Source organism: Rhinatrema bivittatum, chromosome 3 (genome assembly GCF_901001135.1).
Source record: "Rhinatrema bivittatum chromosome 3, aRhiBiv1.1, whole genome shotgun sequence".
NCBI lineage: Eukaryota > Metazoa > Chordata > Amphibia > Gymnophiona > Rhinatrematidae > Rhinatrema > Rhinatrema bivittatum.
In genome coordinates this window covers 538952331-538979734 of record NC_042617.1, presented here as the reverse complement: position 1 = coordinate 538979734, position 27404 = coordinate 538952331, and the positions used below count along the sequence as shown (strand labels likewise).

General features: G+C 43.7%; 1 long non-coding RNA gene across 1 annotated transcript; it reads right to left on the bottom strand.

Moving 5' to 3' along the window:
* Positions 1-2423: 2423 nt before the first annotated feature.
* LOC115088271 lies at positions 2424-14403 on the bottom strand. Its single transcript, XR_003855735.1, has 3 exons — positions 14209-14403; positions 7179-7395; positions 2424-2706 (listed from the first exon to the last, which is right to left on the bottom strand). It is a non-coding gene; the product is annotated as an uncharacterized LOC115088271 (long non-coding RNA).
* Between the last annotated feature and the right edge of the window lie 13001 nt (positions 14404-27404).

The following is a 27404-nucleotide window of genomic DNA, read 5'->3' as shown; positions in this document are numbered from 1 at the left end:
GCACTTTATAAAGTTGATACACACACACACATGGTCAGCAGGGAGCTGGGTACCAAATCACACTTCTATGTCCTGCTGTGTGTCCCCTGCAAAGTGGACTTGCATGCCAAAAAAAAAAAAGCTGTATGGATCAGTTCCTAGAGGTTCAGTCTAAACCTTCTATGCCGGCTCTGCCTTTTCTGGTATGTGACTGCACTAGATGCAGAAGATGCATATTGCCCCTGGGGGCTGGAATTGGGACCTAAGGCTTATCGCCTTTTTAAGTTGATCGATAATTGTTTTACTTGTTAAATTCTTGTAACACTGGTAAACATGTAATACAGAATGCTAAATTAAAGGAATAAAATATTTTAGTTTCATCTTCAAAATTCTATCACCATTATTGGGTTAACTTGGTAGCATCATAGATGATGGCCAAAGTCTTAAAGCATCACTGTACATTAGATTGTTTATTTCCTTTTCATTGTGCCGTCAGTAAGCGTGTTTAGCATTGTCAATGAGAGATGGAGGTTGACGGCTGAGGGAGATGCCCAGCCAGAAGCTGGGACCTCTGTATAGACCATAGCCTAACATGGTAAAGGAAAAAAAGCAGCCCCTGGTATTGAAGGGCTAAGATTTATGTACAGATTGCCCTAGTACTTTCCCTGAGCTGCTGTTAAGGTTGATCCCTGGCTGCAGTAACAGTAGGTCGGAAAACATCAGGGCTGAGCATAGATCACAGCCATCTTTAAAGGCTCATTTTGTTAATTGCTTGGACATGAAGGAAAACCTCTTGGAAGGAGTATTTTTAAACTATGGCCACTAGAACCATTAACGTTTTTGTATGCCAAACCTTCCTCCCCTCCCAAAAAAAAAGTCAATGAACATATACTTGTGTTTATGCAGCACAGGAATTCTGTGGAGATGGAGCTTTTGGGGTACTGGTACTTGCTTACAAGGATTGCTTTTAGGCCTTGGCCTGACGGAAAGCTCGAGTTCATGTTTTCTAAGTCGCCGAGGAGGGAGCCTCATATGCAAGCGACTTAAATCATGGAAGGGTGAAACTCCAGTACGGGCGACTTCCTCCTGCTTCCACATAACAGTAATAAACTATCTGCATCCTTAGCCATTACCATCGTGTCTAGCTCTATCACTTACCAGAAGAGAACATCCCATACAAAATGTAAGAAGGCCAGCAGCTTTCCGAAGATGATGCTTCAACCAGCAGGTTCTCTTCATGGAAAGTATGTGTTGCCCGTCTCAGATATTTGGTGGCAATAAATAAGACTACCGTCCTATTAGTTACTTGACAAAAATTCCCAGCAGGACAGTACCTGACCTGTCAAAATGTTCTTGAGACAGCTGTAGCAGTGTTTGTTTGTTCTCTGTTCAGATAAGTAGGTAAACTCCTTTAATCCTTTGGGTGAGTGCCTTTTGCTTTCACAGGCCTATACAAGCCATTTGTCTCACTGTGTTTCTTCTCTTGGTAGCATCCTATTCAACCTGTCCTGATGAATGTACGACAAACACAAAAATAACTTACTCAGATTGTATAAACACATACAGAAATTGCTTCTGCCTTTGTACAAAACTTTCAAGGAGAAGGAAGGCATCTCCTGCTGGACAGGACCTGTAAAAAGGAAGTGAATTTTTTGTTTATTTTTTTTTAAACTGTGTTGTGAATAATCTGTTACCTCACTAATAATCAGCGATAACATATGTTAGTGTACTGCTCCGGCTCGATAATCCTGACAGACACATGCTGCAGGCAGTTTTTCTTCCAGGATTGTCAGAATACAGTGGCACTGTGAATGGTGGAGAGAAGGTTCACACAGCACATCCAGGAGCCTTGGGGTGCTCAAACGCATTGAAGAAATGTCTTTATCTTTCAGCATCACAGTGCCTTTGCATTAGGAACTGTAAGGAAAGGTTATTATCATGTTGAAATTATGGAGGATATATATGTATATGTGTATACATATAGATAGATTTATATACACAGTCTGAATACACTCCACCCCACCTACAGTTATAGGAGGCAAGGTGTTTATGGACTGTGTGAAAGTACTTGTAATGATAGTCTTTAATGTGTACTTTGCACGCTGCAAGTGCAGTATATCAGGCAGTACTATGCGGGGACTTGGGGGGGGGGGGGGGGAGGGAGGGAGTCTAGTGACCGTGATAATTTGCTAAATTGACTGTCTTAACATGTGAGGATTGGGTATGCTTGTTTTCAGGAAGCTGACTGACCAAAGTAGCTGTATCACAAATAGTAGCAGTGCCATTCTGACTAATCTCTGTAAAGTTAGACATGGGCATCAATAAACGATTGTGCCATTCTCATGGCCCTTTCAATGGCTGAAGGATGTATGGAATTGTTTAACTCTGTAACAAAAGGTATTCAGAAAGACAAAATAAAGTGACACAATCAGATATTTTGTCTCAATTTTGTTTTTTATTTTGCATGTGAAAAAAAATCTTATGTTCATTCCGTTGACATTTAAGAATTGCTCTTCTTGCTTTGATTCTGAGCAGTTTTCTTATGTGTTGGACTACTGTTGAAGACTAGTACCCCAGTTTATTCCTGCTTTTTTTGCATGCAGTCGGTCCCTGCATGCAGTCAGGGATTAATTTGTGGGGAACTGTCTGGAAAGAAGTTCTGCCACTTCTTTTCAGCCTTAAGAGCAGCAGGGGTGTTGTGCTCCAACCTCTCCTCCTCCAGGCAGTCTGCAGAGAAGAAGGAGGCAAACCATGAGTAGACGAGAGCAAGGAAGAGTTGCTCTGCTCCATAATTCTAAGCCAATTTATTTTATAGTCCCATTTATCAAGCACTTAAAAGTGAATCACATTCAGGTACTGTATGCAGCCCTCCCCCCCCCCCCCCTCCTGTTCAGCAGGCACTGCAGTTCAAAGAACAGACGAAAAAAAGGGGTGGAATTAGCACAAGTTTGAAACCTGTAAGAGTAGTGCCAATTGTCAAGATTTCAATCCAGGTTCCTTTGCTACTGCTCACAAGTTTCAAATGTTTGCTATTTGAATGCCTTTCTCGTGTTACCCAGGGCAAAGGACAGCTGGGGGGTTAAACACTGGTTGGGGCTAGCAGATCATAGGAGTAAGGAAGAGGGAGACTGTGTTCACACCCAATCCTGACCCCCCCACCCCCTTACACAAGTGCCTCCCCCAGCTCTACTTCCTTTTTGTCAATGTGAAGTAGAAGAAGCCCATGACTGCTGAGCCCTTTCCCATACCACAGACAGCACAAGCTCCATCACCAGCTCTCATGCATCAATTCTCTCCCTTGCATGGAGTTTGCCACTAGGCAGTTTTCAATTAATTAATTTGGTCTGATTTATAACAATAGTAGTTGAAAGTTGCTTGGTATTTTTTTGTTGTTGTAGTTTTTCACTTTTCTGCAACTTTACTTTCTGGGAGATGCTCCACATTTTCATGAATTTTGAGAAGGTGATTTCATAAGCAGATTTTGCTGAGAACAAGCAGGATCGCAGTACTCCTACATGGGTGATGACATCAGATGGAGCCCAGCCCAGAAATTTGATAAACGTTTCTAAAAACTTTAAGCATGCCCTGTTGAGCATATGCAGCATGTTCTATTGTCATGCATCCATTTGGTGGCCTCTTCAGTCTTATCTTTTCCATGGAGACCACAGCTCACAGTTTTTGATTTCTCCTGCTAAGAAGGAACTTTCGGCTTCCTGAGAAGGCAGGATTCATTCCTTGCAAGGCCCTGCCTTTTAGAGTGTAGCAATGTGGGATCCAGTTGGACAATGTACATTTGGTCACTGCTAAGCCTAGTCTGTTAGGATCATAGGAGACAAATAGCTGAGAAGCCTGACGATGAGGTTGAGTTCTCTTGCCAGAAGCCAGTGCCCTTTTACAGTCTAAGATATGAAGGACTTTCTCACCTGCATGAGCGTGTGGCCTCGGGAAGAACGTAGGTAACTATGGATTGCTTGATATGAAAACCTGATATCCTTAGGGGTAGATTTTAAAAAGCATTTACTCGAGCAAAACTGGTTTTTGCTCGAGTAAATACACTTTACTCAAGTAAGTGGGCTTTTCAAAATTGCTACAATATATGCCATTGAATTGTCCATAGGATTTACTCAAGTAAGTGCACTTTACTCGAGTAAATAGCTTTTGAAAATTGCTACGATAGTATGTCACTTTTACATGCGTAACTCCTTTGAAAATGACCCCCTAAGTTTCTACTGAAAATAGTGAGTATGGAGTACTACCATATTGTGAAAGAATAGCATATCAGGAGGATAATGAACCCCAAGGCCTGAAGTTTGCTGACGCTTCTGGCTGACTTGACTGGTACAAGGAATATTTCCATGTTATAAACTTGAACAAAGCCAATGCCAGTGGTTCAAATGGTGGCTTCATCAGTTGTACTGGAACCCTATTTAGGTCCTATGGTACAGGTAATTTCACAACTGGTTTAGTATGCTATAGGCCTTTCATGAACTTTAATACTAATGGATGAGTGGAGATTGGCTTATCCTCAATTTGGGTATGATAAGCTGCCATGGCACTGAGATGTATTTTTAGAGATGAGGTAGCAAGAACTGATGCTAAAAGCTTAAGTAGATCAGTAACTCCTTGAGTTCACATATGAAAGGATTCAAAATATTGAGATGACACCAAATGGAGAATTTTCTCCATTTAAAACTGTAGCCTCTTCTAGTTGATGGTTTTCTGATGGATGGTATAATGTCCTCAACCTCTTTCGTTAGAGAGATTTTGGTGATTATTGAGCTCTCAACATCCAAGCCAAAAAGGTGATCACTTTGACATGAGATGTCCACCAATTTGTCATGGAGATTGTCGCAAAAGCTACTGGAAGTATGTGCTGTGATGTTGAACATCTCGTAAATGGAGCAAATAAGATGGTGTATACATTCTTCAGTATCTAGGCATGGCTGACAGAGCATGACTTCATCTGATGCAAGGAAAGGTTTCAGCTTTTGGATACGATCCTGTAAGTACTGAACCATATAGAAATCCGTGCATTTGGCATGGAGCTTTGAAACACCTTTTTACCAAAAATATCCAATAATTTGGGTTCCTTTCCCGGTAGAGTATTTGAGTATGTTCTTGTTCTTTTTGATTTTTTTAAGAGCTGATCCTACAACAACTGATTGATACGGTGATTGCATTGTCCCAGGGATTTTTCCACAGGAATAGGGCACTGGAAATAGGATTTTTCCACATCTTTGTTTGTAATTCTTGTAGGATGTCATGGATGGGGAGAGCTGCTGGTTCTACCAGTGTGTCCAAAATTTGGAGGAGACCAAAGTCATTTGTGCAAGGATCTTTATCCTTGTGCACATTCGGTCCGATTTTAAAAGGGCCATGCGCATGCCGCGCACATTTTTGGAAGGGCTCAGCCGCACACATAAACCCCGTTACGCGCCGAAGGGCCGGGCCTCTCCAAATGGGGTGGGCTGGGGGCATGGTCTGGGTAAGGCAGGCCAGTGCCATTAGCCACTGTCCTGGGGAAAAGTGCACCGGCAGCCACAGGGGTTGGGGAGGAGAGGGTAAAAGGTAGGAAGGTTAGATAGGGAGTGCCTTAATTGGAGCGGACTGGGAGGGAACTGGGGAAGCCCTACTCACGTTGCCAAGTGTTGCTTTGTAAAATGCCCCCCCCCCCCCGAGTTGCGGGCCGTCCTTACATGTGCACGCAGATTTTAAAACCCAGTGCACATGGTCTTCAGATTCTATAATATGCGTGCCGGCGTGTGCATGTTATAACCGCACATGGACGCACGCGTGAGGGTCTTAAAATCAACGCTGTTGACTCAACACTTTTCCCAACTTGTCCAGAAATCTGGCTTTACTCCTTATTCAGTAAGGGGTAATAGCGCGTCACAAACGCGCATCCAACCCCCCGAAACTAATAGCACCCGCAACATGCAAATGCATGTTGAGGCCCTATTAGTTATTCCCGCGTGATTCACTAAGTAAAATGTGCAGCCAAGCCGCACATTTTACTTTCAGAAATTAGCGCCTACCTTGTTAATTTCTCTTGGCACCGGGAAAGTGATTTTCTGTACACCCTCCAACTTAATATCATGGTGATATTAAGTCGGAGGTCCCAAAAGTAAAAAATAATTTAAAAAAAATTAAAAAATTAAAAAATCAGCTCGCGGGTTGAAAACTGGACGCTCAATTTTGCCGGCATCCGGTTTCCGAACCCATGGCTGTCAGCGGGTTTGAGAACAGACGCCGGCAAAATTGAGCATCGGCTGTCAAACCTGCTGACAGCCACCGCTCCTGTCAAAACGGAGGCACTAGGGACGTGCTAGTGTCCCTAGCGCCTCCTTTTACCGCGGGCCCCAATTAGCATATTTTTATTTACTGGATCGCACGCACAGGACACTGGCCTGTGCGCGTGCCGGGAAAGCGGGTGAAGAACAATGAGAAAGAAACTAAAAATGTGGCTGTTCACCCAAGCCTTCCCTTAATGGACACCATACTGACAGCACTGCTATGCAATCCATTCTCACAGATCCCCCCCCCCTCCTCCTCTCTCATTCGTGCCTGCAGCTTTATAGACCTAAACACTAATCTATTGTCTAAGCTTGCTACATTCGTTCCTATGTTAAACTTCGTTATGTTAAACTTAGTTATTTATAACTTATTATGTTAATCGTATGCTTTTGCTCTCTACTCTCCCGCTCTGTAAACCCCCTGTTCATTGTAACTTTATCTTCATAGTTAATTGGTTACCCCTTGTTTCAATGTAAACCGGTACGATAAGACACTAGTCTTGAGTATTGGTATATCAAAAGTATTTAAATAAAAAAAATAAAATAGCATTTCATCATTTGTCTGACCATTTTGTCCAGGTGGACGGTGGTATACTCCGATCACTATACTCTTACCCAACACACGAGGGATTTCTACCCATATAGATTCTACTGAGTGTTTAGTCTCTTGTATGATCTTTATCCTGTTGGACTCTATACCCTCCTGGACATAAAGTGCCACACCCCCACCAAGTTGATCATCCCTATCATTGCAATATAATTTGTACCCTGATAAAGCACTGTCCCATTGGTTATCCTCCTTCCACCAAGTCTCTGTGATGCCAATTATGCCACTCATCATTTAATGCTATACACTCTAACTCTCTGGCAAACAGGAGCAAATACTACGTCATCCAGGACTCCTACCTGTGGAAACTACTTCCTTTGAATGTGGGGAGGATGAGCTCTCGCCCCCACAGCAACAGTGTGGTCCTCGATCTCTGCACTGTCTAAACCTCCATCGAAGCCGATCAATCAGTGAAACGACATGGAACTCCTGCCCGGGTAGAACTCAGCCGAGTCCCCAGACTCAGCAACCTACACGGATCACCCACGGACTGCATTCAGTCATTCCTGTCAGCACCTGACAAAGGTACAAAAACAGAGCAATACTAAACTGGTGTAGTGTATATATATATATATATTTATTTAAATAAGGGATAGAAATAGACTCTGCCAGACTGTACGGTGACTAAGGCCTGCCATGTGGTTAGCAGAGAGAGGAAAGAAGAAAAAGGAAAAGAAATAAAACTACTGTAAGGTAAAGGAAAGAAAACAGCTGCAGCTCTAGAAAAAATCACTTCAAAAACTGGGAGGAGAGAGCAAAGCTGAAGACGGCAAGACACACAGCTCCTGCGACCACATGGCTCCACTGAAAAAGACTGAGGGACTCTGCCTAGGGGGCAGGGTGATGACAGCTGCACATGCTCAGTGGGGCATGTTTGAAAGTTCTAGATTCTTTGAGATGAAAGGTCTGGGCCGGGCTCCATCCGATGATGTCACCCATGTGTGAGGACTACCATCCTGCTTGTACTCAGATAAGAAACTTACTAATGTACTGTAGCTCAATGATGAGCAGTAGTTTGCTCTTCAAGCCAGGGTCAGTTGCAATAATATTAGACCTGCATATGAAAGCTGGATACTGAAGAAAGTAGAAAAATTGTCAGAGTCCATGCATTATAACCTGTTTATGGTCCCTGCAAAGAAGGTTGGATCTGGTTTTCAAGTTAATCACTTACAGCCCGATACTGTAAAACCGCGGGAGAGCGGACGAACCGGCCCTTTGCCGGTGCGAGCTATCCAGTATGCTCCAGCATGCAAATTAGGCGACGCGGTGCAAACGAGGGAAAGGAGGCGCTAGGGACACTAGCGCGTCCCTAGCGCCTCCTTTTTGACAGGAGCGGCGGCTGTCAGTGGGTTTGACAGCCGATGCTCAATTTTGCCGGTGTCGGTTCTCGAGCCCGCTGACAGCCACGGGCTCGGAAACCGGACGCCGGCAAAATTGAGCGTCCGGTTTTCGGCCCGACAGCCGCGGGCCGAATTCAAATTTTTTTTTATTTTTTATTTTTTTTACTTTTTTTTACTTTTGGGGACCTCCGACTTAATATCGCTATGATATTAAGTCGGAGGGTGCACAGAAAAGCTGTTTTTACTGCTTTTCTGTGCACTTTCCTGGCGCTGGAAGAAATTAGTGCCAACCTTTGGGTCGGCGCTAATTTCTTAGAGTAAAATGTGCGGCTTAGCTGCACATTTTACTTACTGGATCCCGCGCGCATACCTAATAGCGCCCTCAACATGCATTTGCATGTTGAGGGCGCTATTAGGTGCCGCGGTTTGGCCGCGTGTTTTCCTCCCCTTACTGAATAAGGGGTAAGGGAAAACACGCGTCCAAAGCAGGCTGACAGTGCGCTCCGACGGAGCACACTTTACTGTATCGACCTATTATTGGGGTAAGGAGCCCACTATTCTACCAGTAAACAACAGGAAAAAGTCAGATGCAAATTCTCAAATCTTAACTGTAAATAAAGAGCTGTTTACCCTGGGAAAAGCACCACTGAAAACTCTCCTCCCCTCAGTGTAGGTGGAATTACCTGTGCCTTTTAGTGTGAGTACTTTTACCTGTAACGGAAAAGGGGTGGGGTTTGGTCTGGGGAGGGAAGATCACTGTGGACTTTGTGGAGGTACAATTGCTCCTGCAAATGAATGTGCTCAGAGTGCAGCCTTGTTACCAGATGGCCTGCATTTTCAGAGAGAAATGCCACAGTGGGCCTGCAACTTCTGTGGGCTGTTTAAAACTTTTCATTCCAAATGAGGGTTAATTGCCACTATGGAAGATTCAAGGGAAAAAGTGCCTCTGATGCCATTATCTTAAAATGTATAGGAAAAAGTAGGGGGTATCTTAGCCTGGGGAGAATCATCAAAAGCCTCAGTAATTACAGTACAGAGTACTAGATAACCTCTGCAGTTCTGTGTGTGCAACCAAAAGAAAACTGTATCCAGTGTGTACTGTTCAGTACTTCAAAAGTTCAAACAGTGCATATTCATGAGCATGGCCACATCACCTTCAATGATTTTATAGCTCAGTGATTTCCAGCTAATGTGCCTTCGGAGCCAATCACGTGTGCCACAGAAATGTCATCACTTCCTGCCTGATACTAAAATTCAGGCCAACACCGCTCAGCAACAAGAGACACAAGCAGTGGCTCCTACTTGTGAAAGAACTCCTTTCTGAGAATATGTATAATCTTGCACATCTCCGCTTTCTAGCTACAGCATAAGCCCCGCAGTGTGGGAATTAATGGAGAGCATGCAGGGCATGGAGAGCTGGCCTCTGCTTTGTACAGCTCGCACATTACACATTACCCTTCGTGCAAACCTTTGTGTATACCTTTGTGTATATGTAAAAATTTATTTTTATGTTTCCTTTGTTAACTAAGCTGTTTCATTGTATTTGACTAAGGAATTTTTTCCTGCTTTTTCTGTTTCACTGTAAACCGGCATGATTTGCATTTAATGCAAGAATGTCGGTATATAAAAGTTAAAAATAAATAAATAAATAAAGCACCCTCCTCCTAAACCTCGTCAGTCTTTTCAACCTCTGTCTAATCCCCAAGCTGAGTGAGACAGGGAAAGTGTGTCTAATCCCCAAGCTGAGTGAGACAGGGAAAGTGTGCACTCATTCTGGGAGCACCAGCAGTGGAGGAGCTCTGTCAGCCACCTGTGGCAATCAAGGTAACTAACAGAGCACCAAACCAATTTCTTCCTTTTGCACTTTTATATAGAAGGAGCTGGTCCATTGGGATGGGTTCATGTGTGTCTCTTGTCACCTCTCTCCCGTTGTTTTAAAATTTGGAAGAGAAACTGGTCAGGCTTTCAGTGCTGCTCTAGCTCTATGTTTGACTGTGTGAGTCATCTCTATGTCCATACTGGTGCGCCATACATTTTTGTTAATATGTGTGCCTTGAGATTGAAAAGGTTGGGAAATGCTGATACTCCAGTCCAGAAAACTGCAAGAGAACAGGTTACAGAAATGTAAACAATTCAGAGATGCACTTCAATCAAGTCAACTTGAGTATATTAATGTTTAGGAATCATCAATGTCAGAGGGCTAAAATTCATTTCATTTTCAGTCATTACTGCATTTGAACTGTAATAAGAATTCTTGTTACTAGTATAAAATTTCATAAAAATGATATGCTAGTACAGATGTTATTATTTACACAGCACTTATAACCAAGCTGCCTAGTCCAAAGGAGATACATTCTGTGCAGTTTAAGTAGAAATAAGTCACCAAGCAAGTTACAGAAGATATCTTTTTAGAAGAAAGGCAAGATGGGGGATATAATGCAGACATTTAAATACCAGAAAAGAATTAATATATAGGAATGAAACCTCTTCAAATGGAAAGGAAGCTGTAGATCTAGGGGTCGCAATATTAAACTTTAAGGGGGTAGATTCAAGAACAATGTCAGGAAATATTTTTTTCACAAAGAATGTGGTGGAGGCCTGGTTTGCCCTCCTGGAGAAGGTGGTGATGACAAGGACAGTGACAGATTTCAAAAAAGCATGGGATAAACACAGAAGATACCTAGTGGCAAAAGAATGGTAATTAGGCACTGGGCAACCTTCACTGAATGACAGCTGAAGCCCAAGGCAACAATTATATGCCTGCATTGTGCTTTCTGGAAGGCACAGGGTAACCTGAACAGAGCAGCAATTGCAACTCTAAAGGGGATGCAACAGGACTGAAGGTTGGGTTCCATGCGGGAATTTGATGTACTTTGGGCAGATGTGCATAAAAACACTGCTGGGCAGACGAGATGGGTGTTTTTGGTCTTTTATCTGCCATCATTTACAGTGTTACTATTGGACTAAAACCTAGTCATAGATGTATTTATTATTCCAATAAAAAGATGTACCTACAACTTGTTTGTGCACCTTTATTTCTACATATTCAAGTGGACTAACGTGGCAATCACAAAATAATGTAGTTTAAGTGAAATCTAGTGTGGTAGATATTCAAACGCCGTATGCGGCTAGAATATAACTGCATAAATTGGGGGGCAGGCTAGAGGTGGGTGGGAGACTTTTCCGGGAGGAGCAGAGTTAGCTCCATAAGTTATTTGGAGTTAGGTGCTTGCTTAACTTATGCGGCGAACAGTGTTTGGGCCATGAGGCTGTTCTAAAGTTAGCTGGTTATACATAGTGACCGTGCTGCTCAATATACCCTGCTAGTTAGCCGGATATGTTTATAACTAACTAGCCGAGCCGCACAGTGGCTGAAAATGGACCCCAGTATGTATTTCTCAGGAAATTGGGATCTGAACTAAGAGACATGAAGGATGTTTGATTTAAACTCCCATACTTGTGTTTTAAATGCTGATCCTTGCTTTTCTATCACAAAGCACTTTCTATGACTAAGTCGTTCACACTGAATCAACGATTAATATCCTTTTCAGCAGATATCACCTTATGCACATAGAAGTCTCCCCATACTCCCAACACTCAAGCTCTCACTGCCCTTCAACACTTGGGCTTTTTCCTTTAAAACTCCTATACCATCATTATGCTGCCTTTCAAATGCATAGGCCTGTCTCCAAACTCTAATTCCATACAAACTAAAATATTATTTAATTCTGGCATGCAGTGTTCATTTTAGGGAGGGTTCAGCAAGTAAAATGGATTTCACTAATAGTGACAGAGTTATTGTCCCCATGTAATAAAGCATGAGAAAAACTGAACTACATTTCAGTGCAAGTTTGCTTTACTTTTTTCATGAATAGCATGTGTCCAAAAGAGTTATAAAAATATTTGTAAATTGAGGCTACTTCCTCAGTCTCTTTTCTCCCTCTTCTTGTCCTAAGGGGTGGGTCCTTTCTGTTTGGGGAAGGATAACTTGCAAGGCCCAGGGCTGAAATAAACTCCTTTGTGTATAGAATACCATAGCTCTTTGGGGAAGGCACACATATAAACAGGCTGTACTCAGTGGATGGATGTTCAAATTAAAGTTTACAGTGAATTATAGTGAAAATAAGCAATAGGAGCAAATAATAAAGTGGCCAGTTACATTCAGGTTCTTTAGCCATATGGGAATACAGAATTTCAGTGTCTCTATCTCTGTGGATGTATCCCTCAAGGCAGGGGCTTAGAACTTGTTTATCCTCCATGTCGTGGAAATCATGTTCCCAGTGGTAGCAGGATTGTTCTAAGTGTGGATGTCCCTTTTCCTCTCAGCACTGAGGCCCATGAGCACTCCCAATCCTCCACTCTGTCAGTGTCCTGTGTCCCAGGGGTGGAAACTCTGTTGGGGGTCTCCAGGTGTCTTCTTCCTCTCCTTCCCTTTAATTTCTTTTCGACCCCCGGATATCAGGGCACCTTTCTGAAGGAACTGTCTATACTGGAACCAGATATTAAACTTCCAGAGCTGGGCAAGGAAGGAGGGCAGAAAAATACTTCCTAATTAGATAGAAAAACACAATCTTGACAAAAGCAATACTATATCTTCAACTTCTGGTCTCTGCACCCTCCTCTTGAGGGAGTGGGGTGTACAGATCCCTCGTGCTCTTCTGGAGTGAGGATTTCTGCCTCCCAAAAGGAACAGGTCCCTAAATACAAAAAAAAAACCTCACCAACTTGGCAAAAATCACCCTCTCATCTTTATCTCAAAGACCTGGCAGGGCAGTGTCTCTCCCTTCCCTATCTAGGCAGTAGGCCTAAACTTGGAGAACACACAAACAGCTCCTTCTCCTTCCAAAACCAACCCTACTTTACCACACACTAGGGAATTATACCACTTCCGCCATCCTCAGGGGAGGTGATGTAGTGATGGTATCTCTCTCCTAGCTATCTAATGCAAGGGCAGCGAGCTACAGCCATCTAATGGAGACATACTGAAAAAAAACCAAAAAAAAAAACCTGATGCAGTAACATAATGGTATGCTAATAGATCAGGATTTTAAAAAGGTGCCCTGACCCAAAAATGTGTGCACAAATACATGCTTAGAACACATAATGTGTGATTTATGCATATAAACCATGTTTTCTGCATGGAAAAATGTTATATGCACATAAAACATGATTTATGCACACCATTATTTGTGGGCAAATGTACATCGGTGTGTGTGCAGAAAATATGATTGTGTGCAGAAAGGTTGTGCGCATAAAACTTAAAAGCACAAAAGACGAGTTAGCACAAAAGTTGTACACCTAATTTTTAGGTGCACAAAACATGGATAACACTAGCTCAGAAACTTTACTACGTCTTTATCCAGGCGTTAAATTTCCAGTGTTAAGAAAACATGAGTTAAGTCTACCCTCCTATCTGCATTGAGAACTAATAGCTAATGCTTAAATTAAAATGGGATTTGCATGGTGGCACACTAATTTGTAAGCAATGTTTTACTCATATTTGTATGTACATTTTTTCAGTGCTAAATTCAGAGTAAAGCTGCAGGCACAACAGCATGAACACAACCCTGCCCACCGTACTACACTGGAGTCTCAGAGGTTTAGTGCCCTGACCAGGGTTGCGCAGCACCATTTTGTTAGGGAAGTGGGCATACCTGGGAACTCTCCTACATACAGTAGCAGATGGAGGTCTTCTGCCAGCCGTGTAGGCCAAAACAAGGCGCGCTTGCTACTGCTGCCACCCCAGAGACGAAAAGGAGGCGGAGACTTCTGCTGTCTCCCCCGTGGGCCCAAAGGAGGAGGCAGGCTGCTGCCCTGGTAGGTTCCGGGTGGGGAGAATGAGTGAGCATGTAAAGGAGAGAGAAGAGTGTGTGGGGGTAAGTGAGCAGATGTGCAAGAGTGCATGTGAGATAATGAGAGGAGTGAGTGTACACGAGACTGAATATATCGGTGTGTCTGTGTATAAGGGTAAATCTGTGCCCAATCTCACCTCTGCCCGCTCCGTTAATCCACAATCTCACGGTGCCTGGAAATCAAAAGTGCCCAGGTACAGGCGTGGGGCGAAAAAACCTGCCTTTGCCCTTCTGCCCACCCAGGCTCCCTAGTTGCTGGCACTAAGTGGAATGAGAAGAACGTCGGCCCTTTTACGGTCTATGACTCTTCCTCTCGAGCTTCTCTAGCACGGGGCTATCGGAGCCACTAATACGCATGCCCGGGCTTCACGTTCTCATAGCAACCGCCGGTCACGAGCCCATTCCATCGCGATAAGCGCGAGAACCGAGCCCCAAGCCTCCCCGAGCCCGCTCCTCTCATAGCGTCCCCACACCTTCGCAGGCAGTGCAGTGCCCACAGTCACACAGAGTCGCGGTTCTGTCAAAAAGTAATAATAATATTCAAAATAAAGATGGCTAAATATTTCCTCTCAAGTTATTTTAATCTAAAGATACAAGCCCTGTTGCTTGCCTAATGCAATCAAGAACGGTGGGGTGCGCTGCACATAGCATGGAGTTCGCGCGTATCCATTTAAAAAACAACTGGCTCACTAATGAAGAAGGAATGTGGGGTGGGGACCGCCGCAGCCCCTCCCCAGCACGGGCGGGGACAGGAAGAAAGCGGCTGCGCTCTCACCTTGGTAACCGGACGGCGTCCCGCGCGCACCGGCAGCCCCGAGGATGCCATCCGCGCGCCGGTGATCACTGGCACAGTCCTGCTACTGCAGATCTCCCTCGGTGCTTTTCTTTTTATACTCCTTTATTTGAGAGACTCGCTGCGGAGAATGTGAAGAATCAGATGCGCATTTGTGAGCTCTACAGGTACTGGAACTGTTACAGGATTGCTGGCGCTGGGTATCAAAGTAGTATTTGCATTATTCTAAGCAGCTCCCTGCTTTATAGGATCTCGTGCCCGGTGAGGGGGTGAGTGAGGCAGTAAGATGTATGGGCTCAGTCTGCTGGGGTTAATAATAACCTAATAGTTGACTGCCTACAAGCAGAGGCATACCTAAAGTATTTGGCACCTGAGGAGGCTACTTCTTTGGCACCCCCCATCCTCACCCCCATCCCCTCCATCAAATATAAAATTTTAACCTTTCCTAAACATCGATAAAATATTTCAAAACAGCAGACACATCAAAGAACACCCAATAATTAAAATTAATAAGGATTTCAAAAACCTCCCACTCTCCATATCTGTCTGTCATCCTAAGATTGTTGTAAACTGGGGGCACACACACACACACTTCCCTTGTGTCTCTCTCACACAGACATGCTTCCTCTATCTCTTTCTCTCTCTCTCTCTCTCTCTCTCTCACACACACACACACACACACACTAATTAAAACTAATAAGGATTTTAAAAATATCCGCACTCTCCATACTTGTCACCCAAGATTGTCATGAACTGGGGGTACACACACACACAGAGACACAAAATATGCTCCCTCTGTCTCTCACACACATACACACTTAGGGAGTTTGAGTGTGTGTGTGAAAGAGACAGATACACGTTTCCTCTTCCTCTCACACATACACACACACACACGCTTCCTCTCAAGCACAATTCCTGTCTTACCCACGCACACGGACACACATGCTTCCTCTCTCTCACCCCCACCCTTGCACACAGGCACCCTCTCATACACACACAAAGGCACTGCACTGCCTGCGAAGGTGTGGGGACGCTGTTAGGGCACCCTCTCATATATATACATAGGCACACACTCTTCTATACACTCACCATCTCAAACACACACACGCTTTTTCCCTCTCTCACACGCACACATACAAACAAAAACTGAACTGGAAACCACAAGCTTGATTCTGTATGCAGTGCAACAATGGAAAAGCAGAAAATCACTATTCATCAAAACAATACAATCAAGAAATCTAAATCAATCAGAATAGTAAAACAATATTAAAAATATGCATTTCAAAACAGCTGATGAATAGAGGGGGGCTTTCCAGTCTTTTGTATTGAGTGTCACATGTATGATTTTTTTACCCGCCAGTGAGAGATTGTATGTGTGCACTCGGTGCAAAGAGCTCCTGGCTCTCAGGGAACGAGTCTGATCACTGGAGGCTAGAGTAGCAAACTTGGAGCAGCTGAGGCAGAGAGCTACATTGATGAGACCTTCAGGGACATAGTAGCCAAGTCCCAAATCCAGTCTGGCAGCCCCAGTGCTGCCTTTGATCAGAAAAGTCTCCCAGTAGGAGAACATCACCCTGGTATAGCAGGAAGTGATCCTGTAGCAAGGACCTGCTCTCCAGGTTGATCACCGTTTGTGATAAGAGGCGGTTGAGACGCCCGGTCCAGATTGAAATGGTAGCCTTTCAAAAAAGATAAGTACTGCTGTGTTTTAATGATCAACTTTGCATGTCTTTTCAAAGAATTATTTTGTTGTTTCATTCATAGGCACATATTCCAATTTGCTTAAGATATTGTCTAAGAAGTTTTACATGCCCCTGAAGAAGCTATTGGCAAAAAACTGGCCGTGTTGGGCGCTATTTAATGCTTTTCAAAGTTCAATTTTGGAAAACATTTTCTGGACTATTGTCTATAATTTAAATTTTAAAGAAAACATTTTTGAAAAATTCTAAAAAATTTATTAGTGCATTAAAAATTGTGAAGGTGAATGATCGAGAAGACCGGTTGGTTTCAGGAGAAACATAACATAAGGCTTGCTGACACCTTCATTTAGGCTATAATTATAATTTGATTATAATTCCCATTCGTTTGATTGGGTAGATTTCAATTACCCCAATATTGACTGGGTAAATATAACATTAGGATTTGCTAGAGACATAAAGTTCCTGGATGTAATAAATGACTGCTTCATGGAGCAATTGGTTCAGGAACCAACAAGAGAGGGAGCTATTTTAGATTTAATTCTTAGTGGAATGCAGGATTTGGTGAGAGAGGTAACGGTGGTGGGGCCACTTGGCAACAGTGATCATAACATGATCAAATTTAAAATAATAACTGGAAGGGAGACAATAAGTAAATCTGCAGCTCTAACACTAAACTTTCAAAAGGGAAACTTTGATAAAATGAGGAAAATAGTTAAAAAAAAACTGAAAGGTGCAGCTTCTAAGGTTAAAAGTGTTCAACAGGCATGGACATTATTTAAAAATACAATCCTAGTGTTAGGACCGCCGGCCGCGGCGGTCCACAGCCAGGTGTCATGGCCAGCCGCGGTGGGCCGCAACCAGGGTCAGGCCGACGGCCATGGCATCAATAACTCACCCGAAGCATCCGGAGTATCTGAGGCTCCTGCTCTGGCAGGAAGCCTTCTTCTTTACCTTCTACACGGCCGCTGTCACTGCCAAGCCCGGCCGCATGGTTTTCTCGGCTGGGCCGGCTCCTCCCCCTCAGCCTGCTAGGAGCTGCACGCGCAGCTGAAGAGAGAATTTAAAGGAGCCATGACAGGAAATTGTCATGGCTCCTCCTAGGACTCCTCCCTCCAGTTCCTGTATTTAAGGCAAGGTCTGATATTGAGGCTCTGTGCTTGGTTCCTGTGTTCCGTGTTCTTGGATCCGCTCTACATCCCGCTTCTGCTTCTTCTCCTTGTTGGATTGACTCTTTGGCTCCTGACCTTCGGACCGGTGGTGGTGATCTTCTGGTATTGACCTGTATTGGCTTCGGACCCTTCTCCCGTCTGCTCTTGGACCGGCTCTCGACCTCTCTCTGGACTTCGACCCTCGGACCGGCTTCGGACTATCCTACGACGTATACTCCCGGACTGATCATGACCTGCTGGAGTCGCCAGCCATCTGGAACCCATCACCTGCAGGAGGCGCCTGCATCCAGACTATCTTCACTCTTCAGGGAGTCTCCTAAGTCCCAGCGGCCGTGTCCCTACAGGCCCCTCCTAGGGGGATCACGAGCTTCCAGGGTGAAACCTTCATCCAAACATCTTCATCAGCAGGCCTTGCCATCCGTCGGTAGAGACAGAAGAGGGTTGACCTATCTTTTGGCAGCACTGACTCTACCTCAGAACAGGGGTCCACTTTCTAATTCATAACAGAATACCAAGGCCATGGACCCGGCAGAGGCCTCAGCTCGCCAGGCCATTCCTGGACTAGCCCAGAAGGTCATGGAGCAACAACGCATACTAGAATCCAGGGCGGCTTCCTTGGAACGACTTAACGCCCGTCTGGATTCTATAGCTAAAGCTCAGGCAGCTCCTCCACCATTACCATCAGGGAAGCAGAGTAATACCCGGTTCGTGATTCCATTACTGACTCCTCCACGTTACGCCGGTGAACCTCGCTTGTGTCAAGGATTCCTCGACCAGTGCAATATGCACTTTCATCTTCAAGCCTTCCTCTTTCCAGATGATCTTACCAAAACTACATATATCATGTCGCTGTTAGAGAGTAAGGCCCTGGCCTGGGTTCTCCTTTCTGGTGACGGTCGGATCCAGTCCTACAAAATCTTCCTAAGTTCTTGGAATTGTTTCAAGCAGTGTTTGATGATCCAGGGAAACAAGTGGTTGCTGGTTCCAAGCTTCTACAACTCCGGCAAGGAGGGTGACCACTGGCTGATTATACCATTGAATTCAGGACCCTTGCATCTGAACTCCATTGGGAGGAGAACTGTCTCCGGTCCATTTATTCTTTCCTATCTCTTCCTTCTTCTCCAAGTTCTGCGTCCCTTGTTAATTGTAACTGTTTCCTTCAGTCACCACAGTTCTAGTTTGATGTATTTAATGCACTCCCGTTTCATGTAAACCAGCAAGATATGTTCTCATGATTGCCGGTATATAAAAACCTTAAATAAATAAATAAATAAATAAATAAATAAATAAATAAATATTCTTGGAGGGTCTGTCACCCAGATTAAAGGCTGAAATGGTGGGAGTTACCTCAATCCTTGGACTCCATCGTGGACTTGGTAACCCGAATCGACCGACGGCTACAGGAAAGAGCTCGGGAGGGATCAAACACGAGAAGGCACATGTTCGGTGCTACTGCTTTTCACTCTGTTCCTGTCTCCCAAACTGCATCTACCCCCGAAGGAACTATGGAAGAACCTATGCAATTGGGTCAGGGTCCTCTTTCTCCTGAAGAACGGCAAAGACGCCACAAGGCAGGTCTCTGCCTCTATGGTGGAGGAACGGGTCATCTCATTGCCCGTTGTCCAACATGTCCGGGAAACTCCAAAGCCTAGGCTCCATCGGGGGAGTAACCCTAGGCATCACCTCTCCAGCTCCCCCACTAACTCTGCATGTCACCCTATGCTGCGGAGATCATCAGTTCTCCACTCTGGCTTTAGTAGATTCTGGAGCTGGTGGAAATTTTATTCTACAAGATGTGGTAGAGCAACTACACATTCCTACTTGCTTGTGTCCAAAGCCGTTAATTATATCTTCCATTCATGGAGATCCCCTGCCGGGGAGGATAACTTATCATACAGTTCCAATGGAGTGTCACATTTCACCGAACCACACTGAAATTATTTCCTTCTATCTCATTCAGAGAGCCATCCATCCTATAGTTCTTTGTATTCCGTGGTTACAACACAACCCACAGTTCGACTGGACATCTTTAAAACTTATCCACTGGGGCCCAGCATGCCGGGAGACCTGCATTAACGGATCAAGCACCTCCTGTAGTTTCATCTGCACTTCCCAGCTTGAGGGTCTACCGCCACAGTACAATCAGTTTTTTGGACATTTTGCCTCCACATCGAGAATTTGATTGTAGCATCAATCTGATTCCTGGCGCTTCCCCACCTCAGGGTAGGGTCTATCCGTTGTCTGCCTTGGAGACCCATGCTATATCAGAATATATCCAATGTTCCTCTCAATGTTCCTCTCAACCCCCCCCAGTTCTTCCCAACTATCCAAAACTTCTTTTATTCACTCACCACATGTGAGAGACCTGGGTGTTCTGCTCAACAACCAGCTTAACTTGAAAAAAATCGTCAATAACACCTCCAAGGAATGCTTTTTCAAATTGCAAGTACTTAGGAAACTAAAACCACTCCTACACCTCCGGGACTTCCGCTTGGTGCTCCAGTCAATCATCTTGTCTAAAGTTGATTACTGCAACTCCCTTCTTCTGGTTCTACCGGCTAACACCATTAAACCCTTACAAATGGTCCAGAACGCAACTGCCAGGATACTCACCAATGCCAAAAAAAGAGATCACATCACCCCCATCCTTCAGAACCTTCACTGGCTACCAATCAAATTCAGGATTCTCTTTAAAGCCCTCATAATGATCCATAAAGCCCTGCATGATATCGCCCCCCTCAATCTAACCTTCCAACTACGGACACACATCTCAAATAGACCTATCAGAAGAGCATACAAAGACACTCTTTATACCCCTCCTGCTAAAACCTCATTAAGGAAGCGGGCCCTTTCCACAGCTGGTCCCCCCCTTTGGAACTCCCTCCCTCCGGACCTCCGCCAAGAACCCTGCCCTCAGGTTTTTAAAAAGAAGCTGAAAACATGGCTTTTCAGCCAGGCCTTCGCGGAGAGATAATCCTCCCACTGTAACTTGCTCACTAGCTAAGTCAGCTCTACTGTTATCCATCAGCTACACCAGTTTTCCCCTTATTATGGCGTTCCCCTAAGATTATTTGGAAGTTTCATCATGTATAGCCCTATGTTTATATTATACTTAAGTATATTTCTGTTGTACCACATGTTCTTGGTTTCTTCATGTTCATTATACCTCATGTTCATTGTATTCGCCCCACGGCGACTGTTCAGTTTCTATGTAAACCGGTGCGATATGTATCCTATACAGGAACATCGATATATAAAAGTTAAAAATAAATAAATAAGACAATTTACAGAAAGGATTCATTAGGCGCTCTAAATCTCCATCCGGGGCTGGCTTCTTCTTTGTTGGGAAAAAAGATGGGACCTTGCGTCCATGTTTATTTATTTATTTATTTATTTAAAATCTTTTCTATACCGTCGCTAAGTTATATACCATCGCAACAGTTTACATGTAGGCACATATTCAATGTAAGTAAAAGTGTACTATAGTATATTCTAACAGGTGCCGTCAAAGGTTCGGTTACAATATATCATTAGACAAAATAATTTTTAGAGAAGTGGGTCATGACCGAGTGTACTGAAAGTACTTTTACGGGTAAATTTATTATACATAGTGTTATCAATATGCTAGTTGTGATGTGGGGTTCATAGACTACTCTACTGTATTGTCATAAGTACTGTGTGTCAGTGTTTATCTGCTTATTCCTGAATAATTTCTATTCTCCCGTCTCCTTGTAAAATGCCTGTTTAAAAAGCCATGTTTTTAAACTTTTCTTAAATGCCTTGAGATCACTTTGTAATCTGATCTCTGGAGGCATTGTGTTCCAAATTGTGGGTCCTGCTAATGATAAGGCCCTTTCCCTCACTTGGGTTAGTCTTGCTGTTTTAACTGAAGGGATGGTTAGGAGTGCTTTATTTGCTGATCGAAGATTTCTGTGTGGGACGTGTACCCGTAATGCTGTGTTTAGCCAGTCTGATTTCTCATCATGAATTAGTTTATGGATGATACATAGGGTTTTGTATTTAATTCTGTGTTCAATCGGTAACCAATGTAGTTCCGCTAGGGTTTCGGTTATGTGGTCCCTCCTCCTTTTTCCGGTTAGTATTCTAGCTGCTGTGTTCTGAAGTATTTGAAGTGGTCTTAACGTAGTATTTGGTAGTCCTAGCAGCAGGGCATTACAGTAATCCGTGCTGGAGAAAATTAGTGCCTGTAGAATTGTTCGGAAATCATTTTGAGTTAGTAGTAGTTTTAGTTTTCTGAGTACCAAGAGTTTTGCGTATCCTTCCTTTACTTTTAGTGATATGTGCTGTTTTAGATTGATTTCAGGGTCCATTATTATTCCAAGGTTACGTACTTTTCCAGCTAGTTCAATTTTCTGGTTGTCTTTGAGGATTATTGAGGTTTGGCTGATTTCAGTATTTTTCCGTTCTAGGTGTAGAAATTCTGTTTTATCAATATTAATAACAAGTTCCATTTGTGTCAGTAGTTGTTTTATAATGCTTAGGTACATGTTAGCTAGATTTAATGTTTTCTCTATTGTGTCATCTATAGGTAGAATTAGTTGGATATCGTCAGCATAAATGTAATGTATAATTCCTAGTCCTGCCAGTAAGTGGCATAATGGCAGCATGTATATGTTAAAAAGGGTCGCAGACAGGGCTGATCCCTGCGGAACCCCTGTTTTGAGGTTGATTTTTTCTGATAATGTGTTATTGATCTGAACTTGGAAAAACCTGTTTTTTAGATATGAGCTGAACCAGTTTAATGTTTTGCCTTGTAGTCCGATTTCTTCTAGTCTATTTAGTAGTATTTTGTGGTTAACTGGGTCGAAGGCTGACGATAGGTCGAGCATTATTAGAATATAGTGTTTACCGCTATCAAAACCTCTTAGAATGTTATCTGTTAGAGAGAGGAGCAATGTCTCAGTGCTCATGTATAGACTTCCGTGGGCTAAATGCCATTACCATCAAGGCCCGGTACCCATTACAGCTTATAGCTGAACTCTTTGACCGTCCACAGGGGGCCAAGGTGTTTTCGAAGTTGGATCTCCGAGGAGCATATAATTTAGTCAGGATTCGTGAGGGAGATGAGTGGAAGACGGCTTTTAACACCAGAGATGGACGCTATGAATATCTTGTCATGCCATTCGGACTAACCAATGCTCCTGCCGTCTTTCAGCACTTTATTAATGAAATATTTAGAGATCTGCTCTATGTCTGCGAGGTAGTCTACCTAGATGACATTTTAGTTTTTTCCTGCGATTTACAGACGCATTGTCAACACGTTATTCAAGTTCTACAACGTCTGAGAGAACATCGACTCTATGCTAAACTAGAAAAATGTATTTTTGAAAGAGAATCTTTACCTTTTTTGGGGTATATCATTTCTAAGCAAGGTTTTCAAATGGACCCTACTAAATTAAAATGCATACAAGAATGGCCCCAGCCTAGTGGTCTACGTGCACTCCAGCAATTCTTTGGATTTGCAAACTGCGCCCCGTACTGCACTCACTCGTAAGAGGGCAAACATCAAGTCCTGGTCCTTAGAAGCTGTAGAAGCCTTTCAGGCTCTCAAAGAATCCTTCCTACAACAACCTTGCCTCTGACATACTGATCCCAGACGTCCGTTTACAGTGGAGGTTGATGCCTCCGCTGAAGGAGTAGGAGCTGTCCTAAGCCAAAACAACGCATCAGGAAAGTCTCATCCGTGCTCTTATTTCTCTAGAAAATTTTCTCCAGCTGAACGCAATTATTCCATTGGCGACAAGGAACTTCTAGCCATCAAGCTCACGTTCGAAGAGTGATGACAGTGGTTGGAAGGGGCACAACACCGTATCACTGTCTTCACGGACCACAAGAACTTGGTATATCTCCAACAAGCTCAATGCTTGAACCTGCGTCAGGCTTACTGGGCGCTTTTCTTCACACGTTTCGATTTTGAACTATGATATCGACCCGCTAATAAGAACATCAAGGCTGATGCACTGTCCCGATCTTTCTCCAATGTTTCCAACAGTGGCCAATCCAGGCCATAAGAACCTGGCAAGTACCCCAAAACTAAGTCTATTCCATGTTACCATTGCTAATGGCAGTTGCTATTCTCTAAGTGAACTTAATAGCAGGTAATGGACTTCTCCAAGAACTTATCCAATCCTTTTTTAAACACAGCTATACTAACTGCACTAACCACATCCTCTGGCAACAAATTCCAGAGTTTAATTGTGCGCTGAGTAAAAAAGAACTTTCTCTGATTAGTTTTAAATGTGCCCCATGCTAACTTCATGGAGTGCCCCCTAGTCTTTCTAGACCTCTCATGATTTTAAACATCTCTATCATATCCCCCCTCAGTCGTCTCTTCTCCAAGCTGAAAAGTCCTAACCTCTTTAGTCTTTCCTCATAGGGGAGCTGTTCCATTCCCCTTATCATTTTGGTAGCCCTTCTCTGTACCTTCTCCATCGCAATTATATCTTTTTTGAGATGCGGCGACCAGAATTGTACACAGTATTCAAGGTGCGTACAGAGGCATTATGACATTTTCCGTTTTATTCACCATTCCCTTTCTAATAATTCCCAACATTCTGTTTGCTTTTTTGACTGCCGCAGCACACTGAACCGACGATTTCAATGTGTTATCCACTATGACGCCTAGATCTCTTTCTTGGGTTGTAGCACCTAATATGGAACCCAACATTGTGTAATTATAGCATGGGTTATTTTTCCCTATATGCATCACCTTGCACTTATCCACATTAAATTTCATCTGTCATTTGGATGCCCAATTTTCCAGTCTCACAATGTCTTCCTGCAATTTATTACAATCTGCTTGTGATTTAACTACTCTGAACAATTTTGTGTCATCTGCAAATTTGATTATCTCACTCGTCATATTTCTTTCCAGATCATTTATAAATATATTGAAAAGTATCGGTCCCAGTACAGATCCCTGAGGCACTCCACTGTCCACTCCCTTCCACTGAGAAAAGTGTCCATTTAATCCTACTCTCTGTTTCCTGTCTTTTAGCCAGTTTGCAATCCACGAAAGGACATGGCCACCTCTCCCATGACTTTTTACTTTTCCTAGAAGCCTCTCATGAGGAACTTTGTCAAACGCCTTCTGAAAATCCAAGTATACTATATCTACCGGTTCACCTTTATCCACATGTTTATTAACTCCTTCAAAAAAGTGAAGCAGATTTGTGAGGCAAGACTTGCCCTGGGTAAAGCCATGCTGACTTTGTTCCATTAAACCATGTCTTTCTATATGTTCTGTGATTTTGATGTTTAGAAAACTTTCCACTATTTTTACTGGCACTGAAGTCAGGCTAACCGGTCTGTAGTTTCCCGGATCGCCCCTGGAGCCCTTTTTAAATATTGGGGTTACATTTGCTATCCTCCAGTCTTCAGGTACAATGGATGATTTTCATGATAGGTTACAAATTTTTACTAATAGATCTGAAATTTCATTTTTTTAGTTCCTTCAGAACTCTGGGGTGTATACCATCTGGTCCGGGTGATTTACTACTCTTCAGTTTGTCAATCAGGCCTACCAAATCTTCTAGGTTCACCGTGATTTGATTCAGTCCATCCGAATCATTACCCATGAAAACCTTCTCCATTACAGGTACCTCCCCAGCATCCTCTTCAGTAATCACCGAAGCAAAGAAATAATTTAATCTTTCCGCGATGGCCTTATCTTCTCTAAGTGCCCCTTTAATCCCTCGATCATCTAACGGTCCAACTGACTCCCTCACAGGCTTTCGGCTTCGGATATATTTTAAAAAGTTTTTACTGTGAGTTTTTGCCTCTACAGCCAACTTCTTTTCAAATTCTCTCTTAGCCTGTTTTATCAATGTCTTACATTTAACTTGCCAACGTTTATGCTTTATCCTATTTTCTTCTATTGGATCCTTCTTCCAACTTTTGAATGAAGATCTTTTGGCTAAAATAGCTTCTTTCACCTCCCCTTTTAACCATGCCGGTAATCGTTTTGCCTTCTTTCCACCTTTCTTAATGTGTGGAATACATCTGGACTGTGCTTCTAGAATGGTATTTTTTAACAATGACCACGTCTCGTGGACATTTTTTACTTTTGTAGCTGCTCCTTTCAGTTTTTTCCTAACAATTTTTCTCATTTTATCAAAGTTTCTCTTTTGAAAGTTTAGCACGAGAGCCTTGGATTTGCACATTGTTCCTCTTCCAGTCATTAAATCAAATTTGATCATATTGGGGCGGATTTTAAGAGCCCTGCTCGCCTAAATCCGGGCGGATTTAGGCGAGCAGGGCCCTGCGCGCCGGTGCGCCTATTTTACATAGGCCTACCGGCACGCACAGAGCCCCGGGACTCGTGTAAGTCCCGGGGTTTTCTGAGGGGGCGTGTCGGGGGCGGGCCCGATCCGCGCGGCGTTTTCGGGGCGTGTCGGGAGCGTTTCGGGGGCGGGCCCGGGGGCGTGGTTACGGCCGCCCCCAGGTCGCGTCCCGGCGTGCTAGCGGCCCGCTGGCGCGCGGGGATTTACGTCTCCCTCCGGGAGGCCTAAATCCCCCGACAAAGGTAAGGGGGGGTTTAGACAGGGCCGGGCGGGTGGGTTAGGTAGGGGAAGGGAGGGGAAGGTGAGGGGAGGGCAAAAGAAAGTTCCCTCCGAGGCCGCTCCGATTTCGGAGCGGCCTCGGAGGGAACGGGGGTAGGCTGTGCAGCTCGGCGCGCGCCGGCTATACGGAATCGATAGCCTTGCGCGCGCCGATCCAGGATTTTAGCGGATACGCGCGGCTACGCGCGTATCTACTAAAATCCCGCGTACTTTTGCTTGCGCCTGATGCGCCAGCAAAAGTACGCCAAATTGCGCGGTTTGAAAATCTACCCCATTATGATCACTATTGCCAAGTGGCCCCACCACTGTTACCTCTCTCACCAAGTCCTGTGCTCCACTGAGAATTAGATCTAAAATTGCTCCCTCTCTTGTCGGTTCCCGAACCAATTGCTCCATAAAGCTATCATTTATTCCATCCAGGAACTTTATCTCTCTAGCGTGTCCCGATGATACATTTACCCAGTCAATATTGGGGTAATTGAAGTCTCCCATTATTACTGCACTACCAATTTGGTTAGCTTCCCTAATTTCTCTTAGCATTTCACTGTCCGTCTCACCATCTTGACCAGGTGGACGGTAGTATACCCTTATCACTATAGTCTTCCCCGACACACAAGGGATTTCTACCCATAAAGATTCAATTTTGTATTTAGTCTCATGCAGGATGTTTATCCTGTTGGACTCTATGCCATCCCGCACATAAAGTGCCACACCTCCTCCCGAGTGCTCCTCTCTGTCATTGCGATATAATTTGTACCCCGGTATAGCACTGTCCCATTGGTTATCCTCTTTCCACCATGTCTCTGAGATGCCAATTAAGTCTATGTCATCATTCACTGCTATACATTCTAATTCTCCCATCTTACTTCTTAGACTTCTGGCATTAGCATACAAACATTTCAAAGTTTGTTTTTTGTTTGTATTTTCATTCTGCTTTTTAATTGATAGGGATAAGTTAGAATTTTTTAGCTCAGGTGAGTTTTTAGTTACAGGCACTTGGACTACTTTTCTAATTATTGGAACCTCACTGTCGGGATGCCCTAATTCTAATGCATCATTAGTATCCTTTGAAGATACCTCTCTCCGAAC